The sequence below is a fragment of the Periplaneta americana genome, chromosome 15, assembly GCF_040183065.1.
Source record: "Periplaneta americana isolate PAMFEO1 chromosome 15, P.americana_PAMFEO1_priV1, whole genome shotgun sequence".
NCBI lineage: Eukaryota > Metazoa > Arthropoda > Insecta > Blattodea > Blattidae > Periplaneta > Periplaneta americana.
In genome coordinates, this window is record NC_091131.1 from 36671785 (window position 1) to 36699010 (window position 27226).

The 27226-nt window shown below is 35.3% G+C and overlaps 1 protein-coding gene across 3 annotated transcripts in view; it reads left to right on the forward strand.

Annotated features, from left to right (window-relative positions):
* Positions 1-27226, forward strand: part of LOC138714796 (uncharacterized) — a 1282494-nt gene that overhangs the window by 124661 nt on the left and 1130607 nt on the right. The gene's annotated exons all lie outside the window — the stretch shown is intronic.

A 27226-nucleotide genomic window follows, 5' to 3' on the forward strand; every position in this document is an offset into this window, starting at 1 on the left:
TTCTGTCCTACGCCGGGGTAGGTATCCGGTGTGGCTTAGTGGATAAAGCATCAGCACGTAGAGCTGAAAACCCGGGTTCAAATCCCGGCGCCGGAGAGAATTTTTCTCCGTTCCATTACTCTTTCATCGTAAAAAAATAAAGTAAGACCCAGAAAAAGATGGAATATGCTTAAAGCCTAAATCGGGATGATGGTGGTGGTAGGTGTGCTGAAACACAGTTTTCATGAACACCCTCTAACTTTTCACTTATCTGTCTGTGCATAAATCTATATATATAATTTGAACTGGTAATGGAAATTACGGGAAAACGCTGGACGGATGTCAATAAATGACCCCTCATTTTGAAGCTTGGAACTCAAAGTTTTTCGGAAAAATAGTAGTTTTCAGTGAAATGTCAATTTTAAACATAATTTTCCTATTTTCCAAAATCCATCTGTCGTCAGTTTTGAGAACTAGCTAATAGCATTCACGGCCGACTTGATATACCCTTCGCTTTTTTGTAAAGGAGAAGCGAAGCGAGCATCAAGTAGGCCGTGTTGCATTTCAGAATAAAACAAAACACATACTACAGTAAACAATATTACACGAAGGCCATGATCTGCAAGAATGCTGACATAATTAGAGCTCAAATTAAATTGGTTATTAAAAACTTAACTTACTAAAAATAATTTACAGGTTCGATTCTGTGGTGTGTAATTTTCTGGGTACAGTTGTGTATTGGATATTAAAAAGTACAAAACTTGAGGTGGTTAGATGACATTATTACCATTAGAAATGAAATATTATTGTAGTTAATGCCATGATGTGACTATTTTTCATTAATTATACATATTAATGCTATATTGATGATATGAAAGTGAAACGTTTTGGGGTTATATGAGTAGATGTAGAGAACAACTTAAATTAGATTTTGATTTCTATATTTTACTGAGTGGCGGCTATATAGTAACTTATATATAGTATATGTTACTGAAATCTATAAAACTTACGTAAGATAATATTATTAAAAATCAAATATTTTTATAATTATTAATCAAGTCGGGTTGGGCCCTTTTCATATATTTAATGGCGGTGTGGTGTAGATATTTATATGCGTGGTTCTCTTCAGTATTGGCTCGAGAGAGAGTATCTTTTATTATTATGGAAGCAAATAACTTTCCGAATGTCTGGTATTCTTCATTGAAAATAAATCTGAAAAATGTTTATTTGAACGTCTAATGAACTTAGTTTGCAGCATTTGCAGCAAAGAAGAAAATTCTTGCCAATTAAAGTAGCCTACAGATAACCTTCCCCCTACCACACGAGCTGCACGAACTGGCAAAACAGATAATTCGTACGCGCCAAAACTTCTCGATAGCGATTGGGACTCGTTATCACGTGACAGAACGTTGTATGGAGTTCCGGTCGGTTGGGTTTGTTTCAGCGAAATGAGCAACGGAAATGAATGATGAATGGGAAAGGGTAGGAGGAGGAGGAGGGAGGAAGGGGGATGTGAAAAAAACGTTAAGCAAAAACCTCTATGTTGCAGGCCCCAGTTGAATCATATATGAGCGAGTTGGGAATCGATCCCAGTCCCATTGCCTGCCGGTCCACAACTGCGCATTAATGCTGCTGAAATTTTTAAGCTCAAAATATTAGGGTTCAAGGCTTCGAATCCTGGGGATGAAAAAATCATCCAACCTAATGCACTTCGCAAATAAAATTACACGTGTCATTTTTCGACAGCATAAAAACCTGGGCTAGGTCGTATATAGGCTGCCTCACTAACTAGCTGACTGCAGAACTGACTGGTTGGCTAGATGCTAAACTGAATTATTAAATTAATACATAAGTACCTGACTGACTTACTGAACGAATACTGTGATTGAGTAGATTTTCATACTGAACTAATTGCACTGGACCGGATGATGGACTAAGGGCGCAATTTATAGTCGTCACTTATAAAAATCAGTGAACCCTTAAGTAAAAAGGGATTGCTTATATTAAGTGAACCCTTAAGTAAATCCCGAAGTCATAGGCAACACTTATTCTCACGTAATGAGTGTTCACTTACAGCTGCTGACTGATTGACAGGCTGATTCTTTAAACGATTGATTAGTTGACTGATTAACCGATTGAATATTTCACTGACGACTGATTTGCTGACTTACTGATAGGTATTGTCTGACTAATTGATTCATTACTGGTAGACTCATGATTAACTGGCTGACTGACGATGACTCGCTGACTGAATTATTGACTCACTCACTGACAGTGATAGGCTAACTTACTGCCTCACTGACTGGCTGACTCGCTCATTCATGGGCTGACTTACTGGGTGATCAGTTGATTTATTGATTGATCGGCTGATTCATTTCGCTGACTGATCGGCTGATTAATTTTGCTGACTGATTGGCTGACTCATTAGTTGATCGACTGACATACTGACTGATCTATTGATTCATTCGGCTGACTTACTGCCCGACTAATGGACTGGTTCTCTGGCTGACTCATCGACTGACTCGCTGACTAACCGATCGAGTGACTCGCTGACTAACAGATTCACTGACTCGCCGACTATCCGATCGACTGACTCTCCGACTAACCCATCGAGTGAATCTCCGACTAACTGATAGACTGCTCTCCGATTAACCGATCGATTGACTCGCCGACTAACAGATCGACTGACAGATTGAATGGTTCGCTGACCAACCGATCGACTGAATCGCTGACTAACAGATCGACTGTCTCGCCGACTAACCGATCGACTGTCTCGTTGACTAACCGATCGACTGTCTCGCTGACTAACACATCGACTGGCTCGTTGACTAACCGATCGACTGTCTCGCTGACTAACACATCGACTGGCTCGTTGACTAACAGATCGACTGTCTCGCCGACTAACCGATCGACTGTCTCGCTGACTAACACATCGACTGGGTCGTTGACTAACCGAACGACTGTCTCGCTGGCTAACACATCGACTGGGTCGTTGACTAACCGATCGACTGACTCGCTGACTAACCGATCAACTGAATTTCCAACTAAAATATGGAATGGTTCGCTGACTAACCGATGGACTGACTCGCTGACTAACAGATCGACTGGCTCGTTGACTAACCGAACGACTGACTCGCTGACTAACCGATCAACTGAATTGCCAACTAAAATATGGAATGGTTCGCTGGCTAACCGATCGACACACTCGCCGACTAACCGATGGACTGGCTCACCGATTAACCGATCGAATGGTTCACTGACTAACAGATCGAATGGTTCGCTGACTAACAGATCGAGTGGTTCGCTGACTAACAGATCAACTGACTCGCTGACTAACCGATCGACTGACTCGCTGACTAACCGATCGACTGACCCGCTGACTAACCAGTCGAATGCGTTTGAGTCTAAAGAAAGCAGAAAATAGTAGAACGTGGTCTGTTGTAACGAGAATATAAACCCTCGCATACAGCATCATGTTACAAACACGTTCACGTCCGAGTATTTTTGATAACGTAAATATTATTCAACCCTAGAAAACAGAGCAAATATTAAGGATATTTCTGGACAATTTAAGGTAATATTTATTTATTTACTCATTTACTTATTCATTATCTATTTATCATTTATTCATCCATCCATCCACTCACCCATTCACTTACGCATTTATGTAGACTATCTGTTTAATTATTTACTGATTTGCTTATCTACCTATTTAATTTATCTATCCATCTATCTATCTATGTATTTATTTAGGCATAATTATTTATTATATTTTATGAATGGATACATTCTAGGAAATAAAATTAATTTGTTAACGTTATGTCATATTTACTTTTTATAATGAATGAACAATTCTTACATACCCATTCCTGTAAGATCATTGTTTTCCTTCCATAATATTCCTCGACTTTCATGCTCTACCGCTTGCCGATTTCAGGGAACTTGCTCTACGTGTTACATCTAAGTAGATAACATTGACTTTCTCCTATATCGACGGAGCAGTGTATTAAACATAGGCAGGTACAGTCAAAAGATCCGTGCGCTAGATTTAAGGGCAAATTCTGTTGATGTAATACCACAGTCTACTATATACAGTCGCGAAGCTTGAGGTGATTTTTTGCAAATCTCGTGATAAAGCGCTCCAAGCGGTTAGCAACTAGAAACAATAGACTGTCCTCGGTCGACTTTGGACTGTGTCGTATTTCCATCGAGTGCTAGCTCGTTGCGTATTTCACATTGATGCTTGTGAAATGTTCGTTATTGGTTGTAATGAAAATGTTAATGGCTGAAATGCAATAATTTGAATAATAATATTTTACTAGAGACGTAGAAACATTAAGTTTGTTTTAATGAAATTTATTGATCACGTTTTATTTTCAATTCTGGTGGGATTATTATTGCTTAGGCCTACTTCTTTTTTTTTTTTTCAAAGGATATGTTTTTAATTATAGCTGTTAATTTTGTTGTTATTTTTATTCGTTACTTTACTAGAGACGTAGAAAAAGTTTGTTACAATAAAATTTATTGATCACGTTTTATTTCCAATTCTGGTGTGATTATGATTGCTTAACCTCATCCCACTTTGTTAACTACGTAAGCCTACACTACAAGTACCGGTACACGTAAGTTACTCCATTAATTCATATTTCCATTATTATTGTTGTAAAGGTAAATGAAAATTAATATTTATTGATTTCATAGTTAATTATCGCTATAATCTTTAATGAGTGAAGCGATTATAGTAAATTTCAGTTCGTTTTGCACAAACAAAAATAATATTAACCTATTTCTTGCAGGTATCTTCGAGTTTATGGTGGAATTTAATATACTTCATTAAAATAATAAATTAACTTTATGCATTTAATATTTCAATAATGGAAGGAAGGTGTTAATTTTTCCAAAAGAACACAACGAAAGTGTAACATATTTTGTTATCTACTAGGAGAGAGATCTGCGATGATGAGGCGATAGTAGCGATCCTAGTGGTGGGCAACTACCCATGTTTGCATTTTTACTACATATTGAGCTTCGCGACTGTATATAGTAGAATGTGGTAATACTTTTTTATGTATAACTGCTGAATAAATCGACATCTATCTACTTAAAAATTATATTAAGCTTATGTGGGATGTACCCTGTAATCTAAGTATGAGGCGACAGAGGAAGACCTATATAATTATTTAAAAGGGATAATTGATAGGTGGTTGATAAAATTAAAAGGCAAAGTGAAGATGGCACTATTTTTTTTCCGGCTGCAGCACAGAGGCGCAGGAATTACCGGGAAGTGGCCGCGAGTTAAACCCCCTCTCAGTACGCTTGGAATTACCAATCGCGCACACAAACTGACAAATCCGTCATGATTTAACACAATCGAAATTATTTTTAATTCTGATGTTGGCATTCTGTCTCTTTCGCTCTGTGTCTCTTTTTTTTATTTTCATATACATGAAAAATATAAATTGTTATGTTGGAAGCTTACACAGTATATGTATGGCTCACACCTCTCCTGCTACCAGTGCAAGCGGTTACAATGAAAACTGCGCCTTGTGCAAGAGTGGTTTAAGGATCTTGTTAGAATCCAGAGTCGGGTTGGCATTTTTGTGCGCGGTTTAAATGTTACATATTCAGCGGTATTGCATTTTCAGTTGGCGTGTGTGAATGAATTGTAAAAAATAAGCATTTTAGCGTAAAATTAAACATTTCAGGTATATTGGTAAGATTTGGGATTGAGATTAAATTGTTTTGGACTCGAATTTTTGTAAAAAAAAAGTGGCATGTTCATTTCCTACTGCCTTTAAAGAGTAGCTGATCTTTGGTTCAAATAAATTAATTTCATACTCATATTTCATATAAGAAACTGTGAAGACTAGTGATTTTCAATTCCAATTTCAGCGACGAAATAACAGATTTATTTTCTACTTAGATTGGATGTATGAAAGCGTATAGTCTTACGGTCTCTGGTTCGAATTCCAATGTTGAAATGATGTTTGGTACTCAGATTGTAGACCTAACTACAAGGTCCAATGATCTTGATCTAATTATAATAATAAAATGAGTGATTTGTTTATATTGTGGATGAGTTATTCAGCTGTAAAATCTAACGGACTCGAATTCGAAACTAGTTATAAAATAGAGTGTCAATTTTATGTTTAGGTATAGGTAGGCCTGTGTACTTTTAAAATCTAGAGGTCATCGGTTCGAGTTTCTTTTTTCTGAAAATATTGGAGATAATATTTCTTGTTCAGACAAGTTGTATATCTCTGTGGAAAATAGAATGCCCGGGTTCAAATTTTGAAAGTAAAAATAGAGTGTTCTGTTCTTACTCTTATATTGTTATGTTATATAGAGTGTGGGGAAGAGATCTTTGGAGAGGCCAAGACGTAGATGGGAGTATAGTATTAAAATGGATTTGAGGGAGGTGGAATATGATGGTAATTACTGGATTAATCTTGCTCAGGATAGGGACCGATGGCGGGCTTACATGAGGGCGACAACGAACCTTCGGGTTTCTTAAACGCCATTTGTATGTAAGTAAATATTGTTATATTCGTGTGTGTGAAAAACTGTATACAGTTGACCTATAGTTTTCGTTTTGCAAAGGAATTTTACAACGTTACATTTGTTCGGATCAAATTTATGCATATTTAAAGGACAAAAGTAAAATTCTTTCGGTCACTTATTTTCATAATACACTGCTCTCTTAAATTGACTGAGCATATTGGGAATTATGTCAATCGTTTTCCCAAAAGACGCGTGGAATATTTCGTATGAAACAATTTTTATCTCGAAAAGTCCAGGAAGCAAAAATGAGCAAATTTTTTATTGAACCTTTTTGTTTGAAATATCTCAAAGAATTCACTCACTCACTCACTCACCCACCCACTCACTCACCCACCCACCCACCCACTCACCCACCTACTCACCCATCCACACACCCACTCACTCACTCACCCACTCACCCACCCACCCACTCACTCACTCACTCACCCACTCACCCACCCACCCACTCACTCACTCACCCACCCACCCACCCACCCACCCACTCACTCACTCACCCATCCACCCACCCACCCATCCACCCACCCACCCACTCACTCACTCACTCACTCACCCACCCACCCACTCACTCACCCACCCACCCACCCACCCACCCACCCACTCACTCACTCATTCATTCAGTGTTGTGCTCAAGGATAGGTCTTTCACTGCAAATCCAGCTTAATTGAATCTTTCCTGTTTTCTGATTTCCTCTTTGTTTCTTCACATGATCCATATATCTTAATGGCGTCTATAATTTGATATCTTCTTCTGCCCCGAACTCTTCTCCCGTTCACTATTTCTTCCAGTACATCCTTCAGTAGGCACTTTCGTCTCAGCCAGTGACCCAACCAATCCGTTTCTCTCTTTCTGATCAGTTTCAGCATCCTTCTTTCTTCACCCACTCTTTCCAATACAGCTTCCGTCTATCCACTTAACATTTTCCATTCTTCTCCATATCCACATTTCAAACGCTTCTATTCGCTTCTCTTCACTTCGTCGTAATGGCTATGTTTCTGACCCATACAATGCCACACTCTATACAAAGCACTTCACTAGTCTCTTCCTTAGTTCCAGAGATCTGCAGAAGATGCTCCTTTTTCTATTAAAAGGTTCCTTGGGCATTGCTACCTCCTTTTGACTTCCTGGCTTCCAGCTCATGTTATTGCTTATACTACACCCCAAGTATTTGAAGATGTCCACTTGCTCTACTGCCTCTCAAAGAATAACCTCTTGAAATTGACAGTACTTAGGGTTCAGCCTGTATTTTATTTTATCTATGTAATCTGGCGGAGTTAAGGCCATCAGGCCTTCTCTACCACACCACCAGAATTCAAATAGACATACACAAGAAACAAATGCAGAGAGAAAACGCAAATAAGAAATATAAATTGAATTACAAATAAAAATACAAAATGTACAAATGAAAATACAAATACAAAAAGCACAAATGCAAAAAGAGTGAGAGAAATAAAAACATATATAATATACTGGTAGGTAGATAAGATCACAATGGGCACAAAAGGTATTAATACAGTACATAGTTTACCTAATATAATAGTGAAATATACGCTCTAGTGATATGATATGGAGTTAGAATTGCGAAAAAAACTGCGATATTTCTTGATCCGTGAAGTAGTTTCATAATTTTCTTCTCCTGCTGATACTTTTTCACTCTTCTTTTCTGCTTCTCTGGAGTAGCAGGCCTAAAAGCTGCGAGACTTCCTGATCCGTGAAGTAGTTTCATAATTTCCTTCTCCTGCTGATACTTTTTCACTCTTCTTTTCTGCTTCTCTGGAGTAGCAGGCCTAAAACTACGAGACTTCCCGATCCGTGAAGTAGTTTCATAATTTTCTTCTCCTGCTGATACTTTTTCACTCTTCTTTTCTGCTTCTCTGGAGTAGCAGGCCTAAAAGCTGCGAGACTTCCTGATCCGTGAAGTAGTTTCATAATTTTCTTCTCCTGCTAATACTTTTTCACTCTTCTTTTCTGCTTCTCTGGAGTAGCAGGCCTAAAAGCTACGAGACTTCCCGATCCGTGAAGTAGTTTCATAATTTTCTTCTCCTGCTGATACTTTTTCACTCTTCTTTTCTGCTTCTCTGGAGTAGCAGGCCTAAAAGCTACGAGACTTCCCGATCCGTGAAGTAGTTTCATAATTTTCTTCTCCTGCTGATACTTTTTCACTCTTCTTTTCTTCTTTCTTAGAGTGGCAGACCTAAAGTTTTTTTTTTTTTTGTACATATTTTAAGAATGATTGATACCTACTTGTAAATTCTGTGTGTAAAACTATACAGTTTACGAAATTAGTCTTTCCAGTGGCAAGCACGTGCTGCATCAAACATATAAAAGTAATTATTGTCTCTCATGAAAACTTTGTGCTAATCTTGGTCCAGCGAGTGGAATTAAATGTGGCTTCCCTCAGTACTAATTGTTTGCGGAATCGTTTTCCTCCCGTTGACAGCTTAAAGTTGGTTAAAGGACAAACGATTGGTCATTTAACGGGTAGGCGCCGACCACCAACTATCGGCCACAATAAAGTTGATTGTGTCAGAGGAACTATTTCGACTATGCAGGGCCCTGTGACACAGCTATGTGCACTAGGCGCGGGGGGGGGGGGGAGGTTCTGTCCATTAACGACCCCCTCTCTAATGAATCAGAACTAACTCAAAATGCTGCACATAGCTGGAAGGTAGCTCCTGTTTAAGGACAGCTCTGTAAATGGTTTTCAACTGCATGTTCCGGATTCGAAACTCAGGAAGGTCAAGACTGTAATTCCTTTCTATAATAACAGCGTTACTGAAACTATGTATGCAGCAGGAACTGTATGGTGTTTGTTGTGTAGTGTGGTTAGGTGCAATGTAAAATTACTATCGTCCTTATATATGAGAATTAAAAACCCGGAACAGATGTATAACTTTTAAAATAAAAGAACCAGTATTATAGCTAGAGACTGGTAAAATATAAAGAACATTTTCCTAACATGAAATTTACTAAAAAAAATGAAAATATGAAATAAATATTACTTACTTACTCACTTACAAATGGCTTTTAAGTAACCCGAAGGGTCATTGCCGCCCTCATATAAGCCCGCCATCGGTCCCTACCCAAAGTAAGATTAATCCAGTCCCTACCATGGCATATTACAAAACAGTCGAGATTTCACAACGAAGTAAAAAACTCAACCCATATGAAAAAAACTGACAAATAATAATAATAATAATAATAATAATAATAATAATAATAATGATGATGATGATGGGCGGCCGGGTACTCAGTTGGTAGAGCAGCTGGCTACGGACTGAAAGGTCTGGGGTTCGAACCCGAGTGGTGACGGGATTTTTCTCGTTGCCAAACTTTCAGAACGGCTCCGAGATTCACTCAGCCTCCTATAAAATTGAGTACCGGGTCTTTCCCGGGGTAAAAGGCGGTCAGAGCGTGGTGCCGACCACACCACCACATTCTAGTGCCGAGGTCATGGAAAGCATGGAGCTCTACCTCCATGCCCCCCAAGTGCCTTCATGGCATGTGACGGGGATACCTTTACCTTTTTTTTTTTAATAATGATGATGATGATGATGATGATGATGATGATTTATTTTAGCTGGCAGAGTTAAGGTCGTAAGGCCTTCTCTTCCACTCAACCAGCAAAAAGTATATATGCATATGTATGAACTTACAAAGAATTCAACAATTTGATTTAGATAAGAGCTATATGTATACAAGAGTTATTTACGAATTAAACAACAAAATACTATGAACTATTAATTAAACACTGGAATACAAACTATACGGCAGAATTAAGCTAAAATATATAAATATATATATATATATATATATATATATATATATATATATATATATATATATATTTCAAATAATGTTAGATAATAGAAAGAGATTATGAGACAATTTTGAAAATACAGCACTATCAGGATGCATGTCTAAAGGAAGGAGCAACAATGTAGGCAGTGATAGTTTAAGTCAGTATGATTGGAGTGAAATGCTAAGAAGGTTGTCTTTTGAGCTGTAAGATTAATCCAGTCCCTACCTGACATATCACATACAATCGAGATTTCACAACGAAGTAAAAAAACTCAACCCATATTTTAAAAAAATGACAAATACGGAAGTAACTGGATATAACATACACTGGGATTGGATGGGGACAAAATTCCACATTTACGTCCCATGTTAAAGCCACAGGGAAGAAGAAAATCAAAGGCGTCCTTTGAAGGCAGGGAACTACTTCTGGATGACTGACAATGGATCCAGTCATAAGGAAAACTACATGACAGTTTCATAATAATGTTGATAGTATTATTATTATTATTATTATTATTATTATTATTATTATTATTATTATTATTGTTTAAATTTACGAGTTACTTAGTGACGAATTTCGTAAAATTAAAATGTAAGAAGTTGTGAGTAATATTCCACACTTTTTGAAGACTCTGTGTGTATATACAGGGTGATTCACGAGGATTTACCGTCCCCCTACGGAGCTTATTTCCGAAGACATTCTGAGCAAAAAAGTCTTATAAACAATTCTCCTAATCTCAATATTTTCAGAATTACACTAATTTGAAGTTGTTTGTAAAATACCATTATTCATGAGTTTTAAGAGTAAAAGAATATTACTGATAAAGAATGAACTATTCAGGAGTATTATTACTTTAATTAGCTAAAAATGTGTTGTGAATTCCATAGTTGCTTCGTACATAATTTTTTTCGATTTTTAACTACAAAATCATACTTTCTTACGCATCTATCACAAAAATTGTCACAAATCACGCTACTCTTGTAAATCTTTAAGATTGTACAGTAGTGGCAAAAAAAAGAACCGTACCGACCCTTGTAGCTGATTTCAGAATCTTGTTCACTCCAGAGCACGATAGACTGGTAACTAAGAATTTCGTGGTTCGAATCCTGCCTGGGAAGGAAACTTTTTTTTGTTCCATATTCAAATTTATTCCCAATACTTTTCGATTGCAGCAATATTTTACTACTTAACTTATTATTACCAGAACATGAATTTTACCAGCTACCAGCTATCGAAAAGTTTTGGGAATAAATTTGAATAAGGAACAAAAAAAAAGTTTCCTTCCCAGGCAGGATTAGAACCACGAATGTCATAGTTACCAGTCTATCGTGCTCTGGAGTGAACAAGGCTCTGAAATCAGCTACAAGGGTCGGTCCGTTTTCTTTTTTGCCACTACTGTACATTAGGAAACATAATTAAACTATGAAGAATCAAGTTCCTAAAGTCGTATGATTTGTAACAATTTTTGTGATAAGTGTCTAAAAATGATGACATTTTTAGTTAAAAATTGGAAAACAAAATCTGTACAAAGCAATTAACAACACATTTTTAGCTTCAGAACACTAGCCAATTAAAGAAATGACACTTCTGAATAGTTTATTCTTTATTTGTAATGTTTTCTTACCTTTAAAACTGAAGAAAAGAGGCATTTTACAAACAAATTCAAATTAGTGTTACTCTGAAAATATTGAGATGAGGACAAATTTTTATATGATATTTTTTGCTCAAAATGTCTTCGGAAATGAGCTCCGTAAGTGACTGTAAATCCTCGTGAATCACCCTATATATTATATCACCCTACTCATATACAGTATATGTATGTATATATATATTCATTGATCGATCTATTTATCTACAGAAAACAAATTTCTGCAGCTGTAATTCTTTATTTTCTAATTGTTTCAAAGTTCAGAATTCGCATCCATATAGGCAGGCATACATAGAATCATTTTAAAAGGTACAATTATTGAAAGTACAATGTTGGCAAACAAAGAAACTAATGCTAGGGAGGTGATAAAATTGTAGAATAAGGACCCATGTTTGGTTGAAACACGTCGTTCCGTACTGTTTTATTGATCAAAGATAGTATGACGCAGTACAAGTGTAATAGTCATAATTTACTGTTTTCTCTTCACTCTACATACTGATAGATCTTAGCTTTAGTTCTTCTGCTTCTTGAACAACTGTTTTTGCAACCCTTTGTCTCTCTTATTAGATTACTTTTAACTTTAGCTATTCTTGAATTTCTTGCTGAAGTTCTTAGATAATTTCATATCTGTGCCTAGAAATTTATTTTTATGTTTCTGTTCGAGGATCCATAATAACAATAATAATAATAATAATAATAATAATAATAATAATAATAATAATAATAGTGATAAAGTTCGAAAATTTATTCGAAGTCATAAAATTCATTATATTTAAAGCAGGCTATCGAATTGGGATCGAACCAAGGCGTACCATTTTTAAAACCCAAAGCTTTTCGTTTCAGGGCAGAAAGAAAATAGATACTACAAAATAGTTTAAAAAAATTCTGGAAAGGTGGCGTTAAAATTAGGCAGAAGAAACTGCATTTATTCGTTGTACGAGTAAATAGCATGTATGAAGTTCGACGTAATTGACTGAAGTGTTGTGAGTGTGATTTCCAAAGTGGCCATACGTCAATGATGCACGCACTGATTGCCATGACCAATGCGTTGGCTAGGTAGTACTTGATTCATGTAACAGAGAGCCGGGCCTGTATAGAGCTTGGAGAGTACGGCCCGGGTTTGTTAATTGCAGACATTTATTGTGCATCATAAATTACTCCATCTCTCACACACATACACACACACGTAAACAATCGTACACTGTTTCCGATGTACAGATCCCTCAATTGTGTGTGAAGTGCTGCTACCTACACGCACATCGTCCTTCAGTTGTTTTCTCCTCAAATCCTCCCTCCCCTACTTGTAACCTACTTATCACTATGGAAACATAAGTGCGAAAAATGTGACTAACGTTTACAAAATTTATTTGCTGCTTTCTATTGTTTCTTGTTCATTTTGTTATTAGTAGGCCTATACTTATTTACGAGGAGTTCCGACATCATGTTAGGTTCATTTTTCGGGAATCCTACCACAGAGGATGGAAGGGAATAGTATTATATAGTCTAGTCCGTTTGGGGAGACATAAAACAAAGATGTTAAAAAATTTATATCAGAAATGATACAAAAGTTATTTTAGTTCAAATATGATGTTAAAATACAGGAGTTTTGTAGCGCTGTTTTACGAACAATAGAAGTTTAACTCGCGATATGACCAAAGATGTTAAAACAGGCCTGCACAAGGTTTGCGCTCTCCGAGCCGGCTCACAGCTCATGAGCGGAATGCAGATATAAGCTGAGCTCTGTATAGGGTGGACTGGAAGAAGGGGTGATCTCGTACAAAATATACACAAAAGGAAATACTATTACGAGTGTTTATGAAATGAATTCCCGTTCAGTGCTTGCAAAACTATCTTGGAGTATTATTAATTAATAAAGAAGTATTTATTTTACAGAAATAATAGAAATTCTATAGCTACTTAAATATACAATATCATTTTGTTATATTTTTATTTATCAGTGCATAAAAACGAGGTTTTATGCTGTTGGCAGCTGAAAGGAACAGTAGCCTACTGATCGTAATGAAACATCAGTTACAAATGTTCGATGTCTGCCTTTATTAAAGTTGGCTATAGAAAACAGTTGCTCACAAATATAAATGTTGAGCCAAACATAGCAATCATTTTCACAGCCAGCCTGTGTAATCGTGGATATTATTGCTAATGTATAGTCTCGTAAAACTCAACCAGGCTAGTAGTATTATTCAGACGAGCTTTAGTCCTTAGGCCACATTGATTATTCAAACGACCTTTAGCCCTTAGGTCACATTGAAGATCAATAAGTTCGAGCTGAAAATCGTTAAATGTAAAATGTTATGTTCCGTCTTTTAGATTCCTCCATACTGTACTGTAGCAGTAGGTAAGCAACATGAAATAGTTACATCTACACACTGCACTCCACTAAATAGCAGAGTGGTCGTTTCCCTCTCCTCTACCTATAGCAAGTCTATGTCATTCTGACGTATCTTCCTTTCCGTTTCGGCGGGCGGTAAACACAGCTCTCCCGCTCTGAAGGAGCGCTGTTCGTGCAGGTATGTGTTGAAACGAGTGTAAATAACAGCGAGGGGGGGGGGGGAGAAAAAAAAGTCAGACCGTTACTCAGCAACGACTGAATAAACAAATGCCGTTCTCTGCAAAACAACAGAGCGAGATGTGTGTTGCGGTTTACAAAATTTTAAAGTATAACATCAGTTCAACGTCGTTTTAATCGTTAAAATGATGTTCGGAGAGCTCTTAATTACAAACCGATAAAGTTATGGTACCGCACGTCTGAAGAAAGTGGATATCTTAACATGCCATATACTGGTGGCCATAGGCGTGTTCTCGAAACCGAAGTTGTTATGTCAGCATGTAATTGAAAGACCAGAAGTCCAAAGCAAGAATTCCTACCGTAATTCTGGATCATAAACCATGAGGAAGAAGAAGAACAATGGGACGCCACACGAAAAACGAAAAAATGAAAAGGAAACTTGTAATCGGTAACAGTTTTTCAGGTCTATAAGCTGTTAGGATACTGGTGGTGATGATGTTTGTAGGTTTTCTTTCGTTTCATGTCATCTTCTGAAGTGAAACTTCTTTAGGCAGACTGTGAAACAAAATTCTGTGATGGACGTTTTAAGAGGACTATTTATTCAATATATTCGCAGCTACCCTCCATATCTGGAGGCCGTTTCCTCTCTCCGCAATCTGAGGACGCACCATGCCGTACTGATAGGAAGCCACAATACATAGATTATTATTATTATTATTATTATTATTATTATTATTATTATTATTATTATTATTAATGCTATTATTATTAATGCATATGGGAAATGCCTGTTATTATTCGGTTGAGAAGCTTTTGTCATCCAGTCTGCTGTCAAAAAATCTGAAAGTTAGAATTTATAAAATAGTTATATTACCGGTTGTTCTGTATGGTTGTGAAACTTGGACTCTCACTTTGAGAGAGGAACAGAGATTGAGGGTGTTTGAGAATAAGGTTCTTAGGAAAATATTTGGGGCTAAGAGGGATGAAGTTACAGGAGAATGGAGAAAGTTACACAACGCAGAACTGCACGCATTGTATACTTCACCTGACATAATTAGGAACATTAAATCCGGACGTTTGAGATGGGCAGGGCATGTAGCACGTATGGGCGAATCCAGAAATGCATATAGATTGTTAGTTGGGATGCCAGAGGAGAAAAGATCTTTGGGGAGGCCGGGACGTAGATGGAAAGATAATATTAAAATGGATTTGAGGGAGGTGGGATATGATGGTAGAGACTGGATTAATCTTGCTCAGGAAAGGGACCAATGGCGGGCTTATGTGAGGGCGGCAATGAACCTTCGGGTTCCTTAAAAGCCAGTAAGTAAGTAAGTATTATTATTATTAATGCTATTATTATTATTATTATTATTATTATTATTATTATTATTATTATTACTAATCATAGTTTTCTGTCCAATGGCAGGGCTTTCACTACAAATCCAGCTTTCTCCAATCTTTTGTATTTTCTGCTTTTCTCTTTGTCTCCTCATATGATCCGTAAGTTATGTCTTAATATCATCTATATTATTTTAATGTACCGAAGTACATATATTTTCTCCGTTCCATTACTCTTTCATCATTTAATATCATCTACCATTTTATATCTTCTCCTGCCCCGAACTCTTCTCCCGTTCACCATTCCTTCCACTGCATCCTTCAGTATGCAGTTTCTTCTCAACTAGTGACCCAACCAATTCCTTTATCTCTTCCTGATCAGTTCCAACATCATTCGTTCTTCACCCACTCTTTCCAACACAGCTTTATTTCTTATTCTGTCAGTCCATTTTACACACTCCAAACATCTCCATAACCACATTTCAAATGCTTCTAGTCGCTTCTCTTCACTTCATCGTAATGTCCATGTTTCTATCTATACAAAACCACACTCCACACAAAGCACTTCACTAGTCTTCCTTAGCTCTTTTTCCAGAGGTTATTATTATTATTATTATTATTATTATTATTATTATTATTCTTTGTGGTGAACTGTAATTCGCCACTGGCTGTTGTACAGCACATTAAATATAAATAAATAAATAAAATAAATACTTACTTACTGGCTTTTAAGGAACCCGGAGGTTCATTGCCGCCCTCACATAAGCCCGCCATTGGTCCCTATTCTGAGCAAGATTAATCCAGTCTCTACTATCATATCCCACCTCCCTCAAATCCATTTTAATATTATCCTCTCATCTACGTCTCGGCCTCCCCAAAGGTCTTTTCCCCTCTGGCCTCCCAACTAACACTCTATATGCATTTCTGGATTCGCCCATACGTGCTACATGCCCTGCCCATCTCAAACGTCTGGATTTAATGTTCCTAATTATGTCAGGTAAAGGATACAATGCGTGCAGCTCTGCATTGTGTAACTTTCTCCATTCTCCTTTAAACTTCATCCCTCTTAGCCCCAAATATTTTCATAAGAACCTTATTCTCAAAAACCCTCAATCTCTGTTCCTCTCTCAAAGTGAGAGTCTAAGTTTCACAGCCATACAGAACAACCGGTAATATAACTGTTAAAATAAATAAATAAATATAAAATAAATAAATAAGTAAATAAATAAATAAATAAATAAATAAATAAGTAAATAAATAAATAGGCTATTATTATTCTTATTATTGTTATTATTTATTATTATTGTTGTTATTATCATTATTATTATTATTGTTATTATTGCTATTATTGTTATTGTTATTATTTATTATTATTATCATTGTTATTATTATTTATTGTTATTAATATTATTATTTTTATTATTATTATTGTTATTATTGCTATTATTATTGTTGTTATTATTATTATTATTATTATTATTATTATTATTATTATTATTATTATTATTATTATTATTATTCCACTTTTATCGCGTTTATAGACTACACACTCTTTTTTTTTTCCTTTTGTAAGGTCTACATTTTCTCTTATTTTTCTTTCATTAGTTGTTTACCGGTAAGTTATATGTCGTTTTTGTCGAGGCTCTCTTATTTTAAATTTATTTATTTATTTTTTTTCGTTTTGTTATTTTTCTATAGCTTTTGTTTCTGTATTATCTGTTACTTTCCTTGTCCTTTTTCGTTATCGTTATCCTTGTCATTGACAACGATTTTCATTCTTTTCGCTTTTGTTTATTGTTTTATTGTCTTTTTTATATAAATGAAGATATGTCTGGTCTGTTTCGTGGGAAGCCGTCAGCTTTCATACTGATACAGAGTTAAGATCTTCTGTCTTCTACATGTAATTGACTGTATCATTCCAGTTTTATTCCTGTGACGTCATAAAGGATGGGGGTAATTCGTGATATTTCATAAGAGAGTAAAGAACCACTCGCAACAAAGTAACTGTGACACTTGCATGTGTATTCTCTATTGTAATGTTGGCAGCGCTGCAAAAAGTGCACAAAGGCGTTCACGTGCAGATAAGCACTTCCTTCTTGTTATTCTTCTGCTTTTCTTCTCCTCCCCCTCCCCCCATTGTGTTGCCGACTATCTTATTCCAGCAGAAATATCATCCGCAGACAGTTCTAGTGTTGTGAAACATTGCTTACCTTATCTCTTTCCACACAGCGAACTGCGTTAAGGTGTTTTATTTTTATTTTCTAACATACAAAATAAAATAATATGAAACGTTGAACTTTATACTGTACTCTATCGTTGTTTTAATTAATTATATATGGTCATATTCCGCCTCCGGGTATTTATCCATTTGCACTGTGAATGAATACGTATTATTCGGAGAATAAGAGGAAGGCAGAAAATAGAAAATATAGGAGAATGCTGGGTTTACAGTGGAAGACCTGCCTTTGGGAAGAACACTTTTCATTAGGGTGGAGTGAAAATATGAAGTTTATGGAATCAAAATGTAATACCAGGGAAAAGTTGTGGGGTGATATCATAAAGAATAATGCAAAATATATTTTCTCTAGATTAATATTTAGAGATGTCCCAAGAAATTTTGAAATTTTGACAAAATTTTGAGATTCAGATTTTTTAGCGATAGAACATTCTCCAGTGATTTAATCTGAACACGATACCAGGAACATGTTAAAAAACACATGTTAAAAGATTCTGCATATTTTTGGTCACCTGTTGTTTCATCTTCAAGTGTCACAGAAACCTCTATTTATAAGAAAATTGCGAATAATCACACAACTCTTAGGTATTATGTAGCCTAATTACTATAATAAAATTAATGGTAATTCATTCTTATGTTGCAGGGTATTTAAATCAGAATATTTCTAATTAATACAAGAAATCTGACCTTCTACCCTGTATTCACAGTGCCAGAGGGGCTGAATCCATGGGCCTGTGTGTAACCACGGAAACAACCTTACAATGACATTTAAATCTCATTATACTTACATGCCTAACCACGGAAACAACCTTACAATGACATTTGAATCTCATTATACTTATATGCGTAACCACGGAAACAACCTCACAATGACATTTAAATCTCATTATACTTATATGCGTAACCACGGAAACAACCTCACAATGACATTTAAATCTCATTATACTTATATGCGTAACCACGGAAACAACCTCACAATGACATTTAAATCTCATTATACTTATATGCGTAACCACGGAAACAACCTCACAATGACATTTAAATCTCATTATACTTATATGCGTAACCACGGAAACAACCTCACAATGACATTTAAATCTCATTATACTTATATGCGTAACCACGGAAACAACCTCACAATGACATTTAAATCTCATTATACTTATATGCGTAACCACGGAAACAACCTCACAATGACATTTAAATCTCATTATACTTATATGCGTAACCACGGAAACAACCTCACAATGACATTTAAGGGGAGTGGGTAGTGATGCCTATGCAATTGAAACATTTCGATAAAAAAGTTTAGTTCAGTATTTCTAAGCTTTTAGTGCTCAGAGTGGAATAAAAATTGCCATGCTTATACAATCAATAATTCTGAATTCAGTGGTATAAAAGACAACTAAATAGTTCCGTATCCAAGTGCAAAATAAAGGCCCTAACCGATAACCTCTTTTCCCACTTTGCTAAGTGTACCTCATTCTTCAGGTACACATTATTTGCTACAATCTTCGCTGACATACTTTGTATTTTGTTAAGTTATCAAGTAATGTATATTGTAAATTCTAAAGCAAAATTTAGTTAGATACTTCACCCCTAGTGAAACAGAAAAAATATTGAACTTTGTTTAACAATTTTTGCAATTTTTTTCAATGCTTATATATTTTTTTCTCCTGTTATGTGTGTGACATTCTTAAACCCGTAGGTCTACTGTGTAGAACACAGCCTGCAGAAAACACTAAAAATTTCATGTAAATTGATTCAGTAGTTTCAGAGAAAAATGCACTTGTTTGAAAAATGTCAACTTACGGAAAACTGCATTTAAAAAATGAATGATGTATGAATTAGATGCACCGCCAAATTTAAAGAGATCATTTAAAGGGCATATCTGCAGAAATACCCCCCACATATTTATATTGTTTTAAAGAGAAAGTTTTGTACTCTTTTTTTTAAGCAGAAAATAAAAAAAATCGAATTTTTGACCCCTAATCACTACCTGGTTCCCTTAAATCTCATTATACTTATATGCGTAACCACGGAAACAACCTTACAATGACATTTAAATCTCATACTTATATGCGTAACCACGGAAACAACCTCACAATGACATTTAAATCTCATTATACTTATATGCGTAACCATGGAAACAACCTTACAATGACATTTAAATCTCATTATACTTATATGCGTAACCACGGAAACAACCTTACAATGACATTTAAATCTCATTATACTTATATGCGTAACCACGGAAACAACCTTACAATGACATTTAAAACTCATTATACTTATATGCGTAACCACGGAAACAACCTTACAATGACATTTAAATCTCATTATACTTATATGCGTAACCTCGGAAACAACCTTACAATGACATTTAAATCTCATTATACTTATATGCCTAACCACGGAAACAACCTTACAATGACATTTAAATCTCATTATACTTATATGCGTAACCACGGAAACAACCTTACAATGACATTTAAATCTGATTATACTTATATGCGTAACCACGGAAACAACCTCACAATGACATTTAAATCTCATTATACTTATATGCGTAACCACGGAAACAACCTCACAATGACATTTAAATCTGATTATACTTATATATGTAACCACGGAAACAACCTCACAATGACATTTAAATCTCATTATACTTATATGCGTAACCACGGAAACAACCTTACGACATTTAAATCTCATTATACTTACAGTATATGCGTAACCACGGAAACAACCTTACAATGACATTTAAATCTCATTATACTTATATGCGTAACCACGGAAACAACCTTACAATGACATTTAAATCTCGTTATACTTATATGCGTAACCACGGAAACAACCTTACAATGACATTTAAATCTCATTATACTTATATGCGTAACCACGGAAACAACCTTACAATGACATTTAAATCTCGTTATACTTATATGCGTAACCACGGAAACAACCTTACAATGACATTTAAATCGCATTATACTTATATGCGTAACTACGGAAACAACCTTACAATGACATTTAAATCTCATTATACTTATATGTGTAACTACGGAAACAACCTTACAATGACATTTAAATCTCATTATACTTATATGCGTAACTACGGAAACAACCTTACAATGACATTTAAATCTCATTATACTTATATGTGTAACTACGGAAACAACCTCACAATGACATTTAAATCTCATTATACTTATATGCGTAACCACGGAAACAACCTTACAATGACATTTAAATCTCATTAAATTTTTCCAATAAAACATTAATAAAGTATTAAATGTAATAGGTGACTAGAACATCGGTGACTAAAATTTAATCGGTGGCCAGAACGCCGGTGACTAAAATGTAATCGGTGACAAGAAGGTACAATGACGACATCTCTGGTGACGAGAATTTCTAGACCCGATGCAAAAATATTAATAAAATTTGAGGACCGAATGAGCAACGCTCGTGTTTGGTCGCAGTTCAGATATATTATTAATATAAGAGGAATATATAAATAAAATAAAATAGGAACTGAAAGTAAAATTGCAGCTACAATGAAATTACATAATATAATATTAACATAGAGAAGAATAATATCGTACTTGAATAAAGTAGGATAATTTATGAAAAATATATATTACGAAATTATAGAATACAAATATAACATAGGCTGATCAATTCATGCACATAGGCTATAAATTTATTTAATCAAATTGAAGACATTAACACGTTTATAATTTTCTTGTTTTATGTTAGTGGGTTACATGTTAGAAGTTCTGGGTGTAATTTAGCTAAAGAATTATACAAACGAGGGCCAAAATTAATGCTATGCTTTAGGCCAGCAGATGTGAAACATTTAGGTTCTACTGATGTTGAATTAATATTTTGTCTTGTGTCACGATTATGTGCCTGTAATATAAACTTATTACGATTTTTATGATAAAATTTTAACAGAGTATATTTATAAATTTGTTTAATATTAAATACATTAAATTCAGAATAAATTAATTTAGTTGGATAATAAAAACGTTTATTCAAACATATTATGTCCATCGCGCTAACCACATTACCCCATCCTTCCAAACTCTAAACTGGCTAAGGCTTAACGAACGTAGAAATTTTCATTCTCTTGTTCTCCTTTTCCAACTCCTTCACACCTCTACACCTAACTACCTTGCCTCCCGTTTCAGTTACCTGTCATCATATCATAATCTCTTCACACGCACGCAAAATAGCCTCATACTAACCATACCAACAAATAAGATATCATCGTATTCATCATCATACACAATCTCGCTTTCGCGCTTGTGGAATACCCTACCCAGTGACATCAGAGACTGTCGGAATTTAGTAGCGTTCAAAAACAAACTTATTAAGCATTTTCTTACTGCGTAGAGTAGGTTTAATTTTTACTTAGTTAATAAAAAAAATTCTCTCTTCTTAATTTTTACAATGAACTGTCTAGTTTTTATTAGTCTGTTAATCTTTTAGTACTTTGATTTTTATTATATTTGTAAATTCTATATTAATTATAATTGTAATTGTATTCTTAATATTGTAGTTGTAATCCCCTGGTAGAAGGGAAGTGAAGGCCTAATGGCCTTATCTCTACCAGGTTAAATAAATAAATAAATAAATAAATAAATAAATAAATAAATAAATAAATAAATAAATAAATAAATAAATAAATAAATAAATAAATAAATAAATAAATAAATAAATAAATAAATAAATTTTAATTATTCGTTTTTTTAGTAAATTTAGCGGACTAAGATTAATTTTTGTGCTTCCACCCCAAACAATAAAGCCATATTGAATAATAGACTGAAAAAGGGCCAAATAAACATTTCGTAGAACTCTAATGGGTAAGTAGCATCGAAGATTAACGAATTTATAAATTGTTTTACGAAGCCTCTTACAAAGATAAGTAGCCTAATGTTATGAAGCCATTTTAAACTTTGATCAGTAATGATAACCAGATAGTCTATTTCACATATGTGGCTTCTTTTAATGGTGGACATTCACAACTTTTGGGATCTAAACAATTTTCACTTTATGGTGAAGAATGGGTGGAGCGAAGAAAAATTGCCTCTGGCACCGGGACTCGAACCAGAGACATAGTGTTAGAGATACTTATGTATTGTATTATATTGTATTTATTAACATTCCATGGCATTTATACATTGCTTCACAGCTAGAATATGGATCAAGTCAAACAACTTAATACTATTATAAAGTCTTAATTTATAGTCACAGACTAGATGAAATATATACAGAAGAGATTTACAATATAGTCTAATTGTACAATACAAAGTTTTAGTATCAATTTCATGAAGTGTTATTGAATGTCATGAATTCACCTACAGAATAGAAGGCGTGAGAAATTAGGTACTTCTTTAATTTGGCCGAAATTAATTTTATGTTTTGAGTTTCATTTTTATATCGATAGGGAGGATATTAAAAATTTTTACTGCCATATAATGCACTCCTTTTTGATAGCATGATAGACTTGCCGATGGAGTATGAAAGTCATTTTTTGACGTGTATTTATGCTATGAACTGTTGAATTAGTTACAAAGTTTTCACGATTACATACGAGGAAGATTATTAATGAAAAGATATACTGACAATCCATGGGCATTATTTGTAGGTTTTTTAAAATAATCCTACACGATTCCCTAGATTTGGCACCTATTATTATTCTAATTACTCTTTTTTGTAATAGAAATATACTGTTACTATCTGTGGAATTTCCCCAGAATATTATTCCAAAACCTCATTACCGAGTGGAAGTATGTAAAGTATATTGTCTTTAAGGTATTGATATTTACTATGTTTTGCATAGATCTAATAGCAAAACAAGCTGAATTTAGTTTGGGGGTAATCTCTTTAATATGATTTTTCCAATTTAACACATCGATTTTTAAGCCAAGAAATAGTAATAGGGTTGTATTGTTAATTATTGCGCTAGAAATTTGCGACGTTGAATTTGGACAGGATTTAAATTGAATTATGTAAGTTTTGTTACATTTTAATACCAATTTATTGACTGAGAACCAGTCACATATTTTGAAGAGAATTTCCTCTCAGAATGATAGTATTGTCGAGGCAGAGAGAACTGAGGTAGCAACAAACAATACCATTACTGTTCAGTGAATAAAGTTTTGCTTCAAAAATTAATATTTGATTTGAGCCTATTTTTATTTTTATGCTCGACCATGCCGAAATGTAGTAATTATACACCTGGTAGCAGTCCTTTAATGCATGTCATTAAAGTACACCTACTCATTAAAGTACAGGTATTCAGCCAATGACAACTCAGCTTACAGGTATTCAGCCAATGGCAAGTCAGCTTTGTACCGTTATAAAACCGCAAGTATCGATTATTCTCGGATATGCAATCGAAAGAGAATTAGCGAAAAGTCACGGAGGCTGGAAATCCAATACTGTCGCAGAAGGTTATGTTCTGTTACTATAATAATTAGCGTTAATTGTAAATAATATTCAAATAAATTCAATTTGTCATCTCGTTTTTCAATGTCGAATTCAATAATCAAGGTCATATCAAGTTTAACGGGATTACGTCAAGGTCAATGACGTTATTGTTCCTCGGAAAAAATCAATACTTTCGCGTCTGCGCACATCTCACAATTCACGACCTAGAACAAGGTCACTTCCGATCTTGTCAGATACAAATGAAATGTAATCATCTGAATAATTTCAAGTTAAAAATATTATCGAGCATAAAAAGTCGTATGAAACTTGCCTATAATGGTAATTAAGACGCTCGTATGAATATTATGAAACTCGCTTGCTCTCGTTTCATAAATATCCATACTTGCGTCTTAATTACTATCATTATAGGCTCGTTGCATAATGTACTATTATTGTTATTGTCATCTTGAGGATCCTTTATAAACCGAAGCCCGTGCGTTAAAACGATACTGAATGGCATAGTCCTGTGAAGGTATAGTTTGACAGTACCAGCACGTGCTGTAAACCTTTCGTTTCTGAAGCTAGGTGTTCATATTTTAGAATCGCGTGCTGCCGAGGCTCAGGACCACACATGTGGAACGCCCTTGTTGATAAGTGCTCCTTAAAGACTCTGGAAATTGGAATGGTTGCAGCTACCTGTATCCGCGGGACCTCCGGCAATTCGAAGAAACTTTTGACTGATTTACCGCCCACTCCCGCCATCGTGTGGCGCGATCGGGAACCTTGATATTCGCGCTACTCATGTATAATCGATACCAAATATCAGTACACACTACGTGTCGGTTATATACACAGCTATCTCATTTCATAAAACTGCAGTACCTATATCGTAATATTTCACGTTGTTTTTTATTTAGCCTACTTTTCAGTCTCTTACTCTCATCCATTTTTTAAAGACGGTTTCCTTCCCTTCTTACTTACTTACTTATTTACTAGCTTTTAAGGAACCCGAAGGTGCATTGCCGCCATCACATAAGCCCGCCATTGGATCCTATCCTGAGCAAGATTAATCCAGTCTCTACCATCATATCCCACCTCTTTAAATCCATTTTAATATTATCTTCCCATCTACGTCTCGGTCTCCCCAGAGGTCTTTTTTTCCTCAAGCCTCCCAACTAAATTCTATATGCATTTCTGGATTCGCCTATACGTACTACATGCCCTTGCCCATCTCAAACGTCTGGATTTAATGTTCCTAATTATGTCAGGTGAAGGATACAATGCGTGCAGCTCTGCGTTGTGTAACTTTCTCCATTCTCCTGTAACTTCATCCCTCTTAGCCCCAAATATTTTCCTAAGAATCTTATTCTCAAAAGCCCTCAATTCTAGAGCGAAGTTAAAAAGTGAAGGTGATAGTGCATCTCCCTGCTTTAGCCCGCAGTGAATTGGAAAAGCATCATATAGAAACTGGCCTATATGGACTCTGGTGTAAGTTTCACTAAGACACATTTTAATTAATCGAACTAGTTTCTTGGGAATACCAAATTCAATAAGAATATTATATAAAACTTCTCTCTCAACCGAGTCATACGCCTTTTTGAAATCTATGAATAACTGATGTACTGCACCCTTATACTCCCATTTTTTCTCCAATATCTGTCGAATACAAAAAATTTGATCAATAGTCGATCTATTACGCCTGAAACCACACTGATGATCCCAAATAATTTCATCCACATATGGAGTTAATCTTCTCAAAAGGATAGTCGACAAAATTTTGTACAAAGAATCCTGTTCCTAATTGATGATTAATGTTTCCTTCCCCATAGCACAACAAGTAATCTCCTATTTGTGATATGCCATTCCCATCTAACCTAACCTCTTGTACTCCCATATCTAGCTAGTTCTTTTGCTACTGTTACCCCTCCTGTTCTATAAAGACTAGTTACGTTTGTGTCGTGCCGGAGAATCAGTCCCATTCCGAGGCTTATTGTTAGGTTTCGTAACAAGCTGATTTATACGGTGATGGGTTGTTAGCCCTTCGCCCAACCCCCAAGCTTGAGGACTATCCCTTATCGGCTGTCCACGGCTGCTTATTCAATATATTCGCAGCTCTCCCCTTCCTTTTTATATTTATATTTTTTTAATTCTGGTTATGCCTGTTTATTTTCGTCTTGATGTGTCTTTCGTGTTCTTATTAATTATAAAATTTTACTTATCACTCTTCACTTCTTCCTTGTCTTTTTCTGCATATCCTTTTTATCGTACTTACCTCTACATGTATTCGTTCATTTGCCTTCATTGTCTTTTCGTATTTTCTTTCATTAAATACTATTTTTTCTTTCCTGTTTCTTTTACCTTTCTTCTTTTATTTTGTGCTTTCTGTATTTAAAATTCTTTTCTTCATGTCTCCACCTCCCTTAATTCCTACATTATTGACAAATTTATTTTCTTTGTTTTCTATTTCCTTTCCCTCTTTCTTCTCATACTTCATCTTCTCTTCCTCTCCTTTTCTACCTCTCGCTTCTTTCTTCCTCCTCCTCTTATATCTACTTTCTCATATCTCCCTTCTCTCATTTTTCTTCTCTCACCTTTCTTCCATACAACTTTCTTCCATATTCTTCCCCTATATTTCCTCTGTGTTTTTCTCCACATTTTCTTCCAACTTCTTCTCCTTCATTATTTTTCTTCCATCTGTTC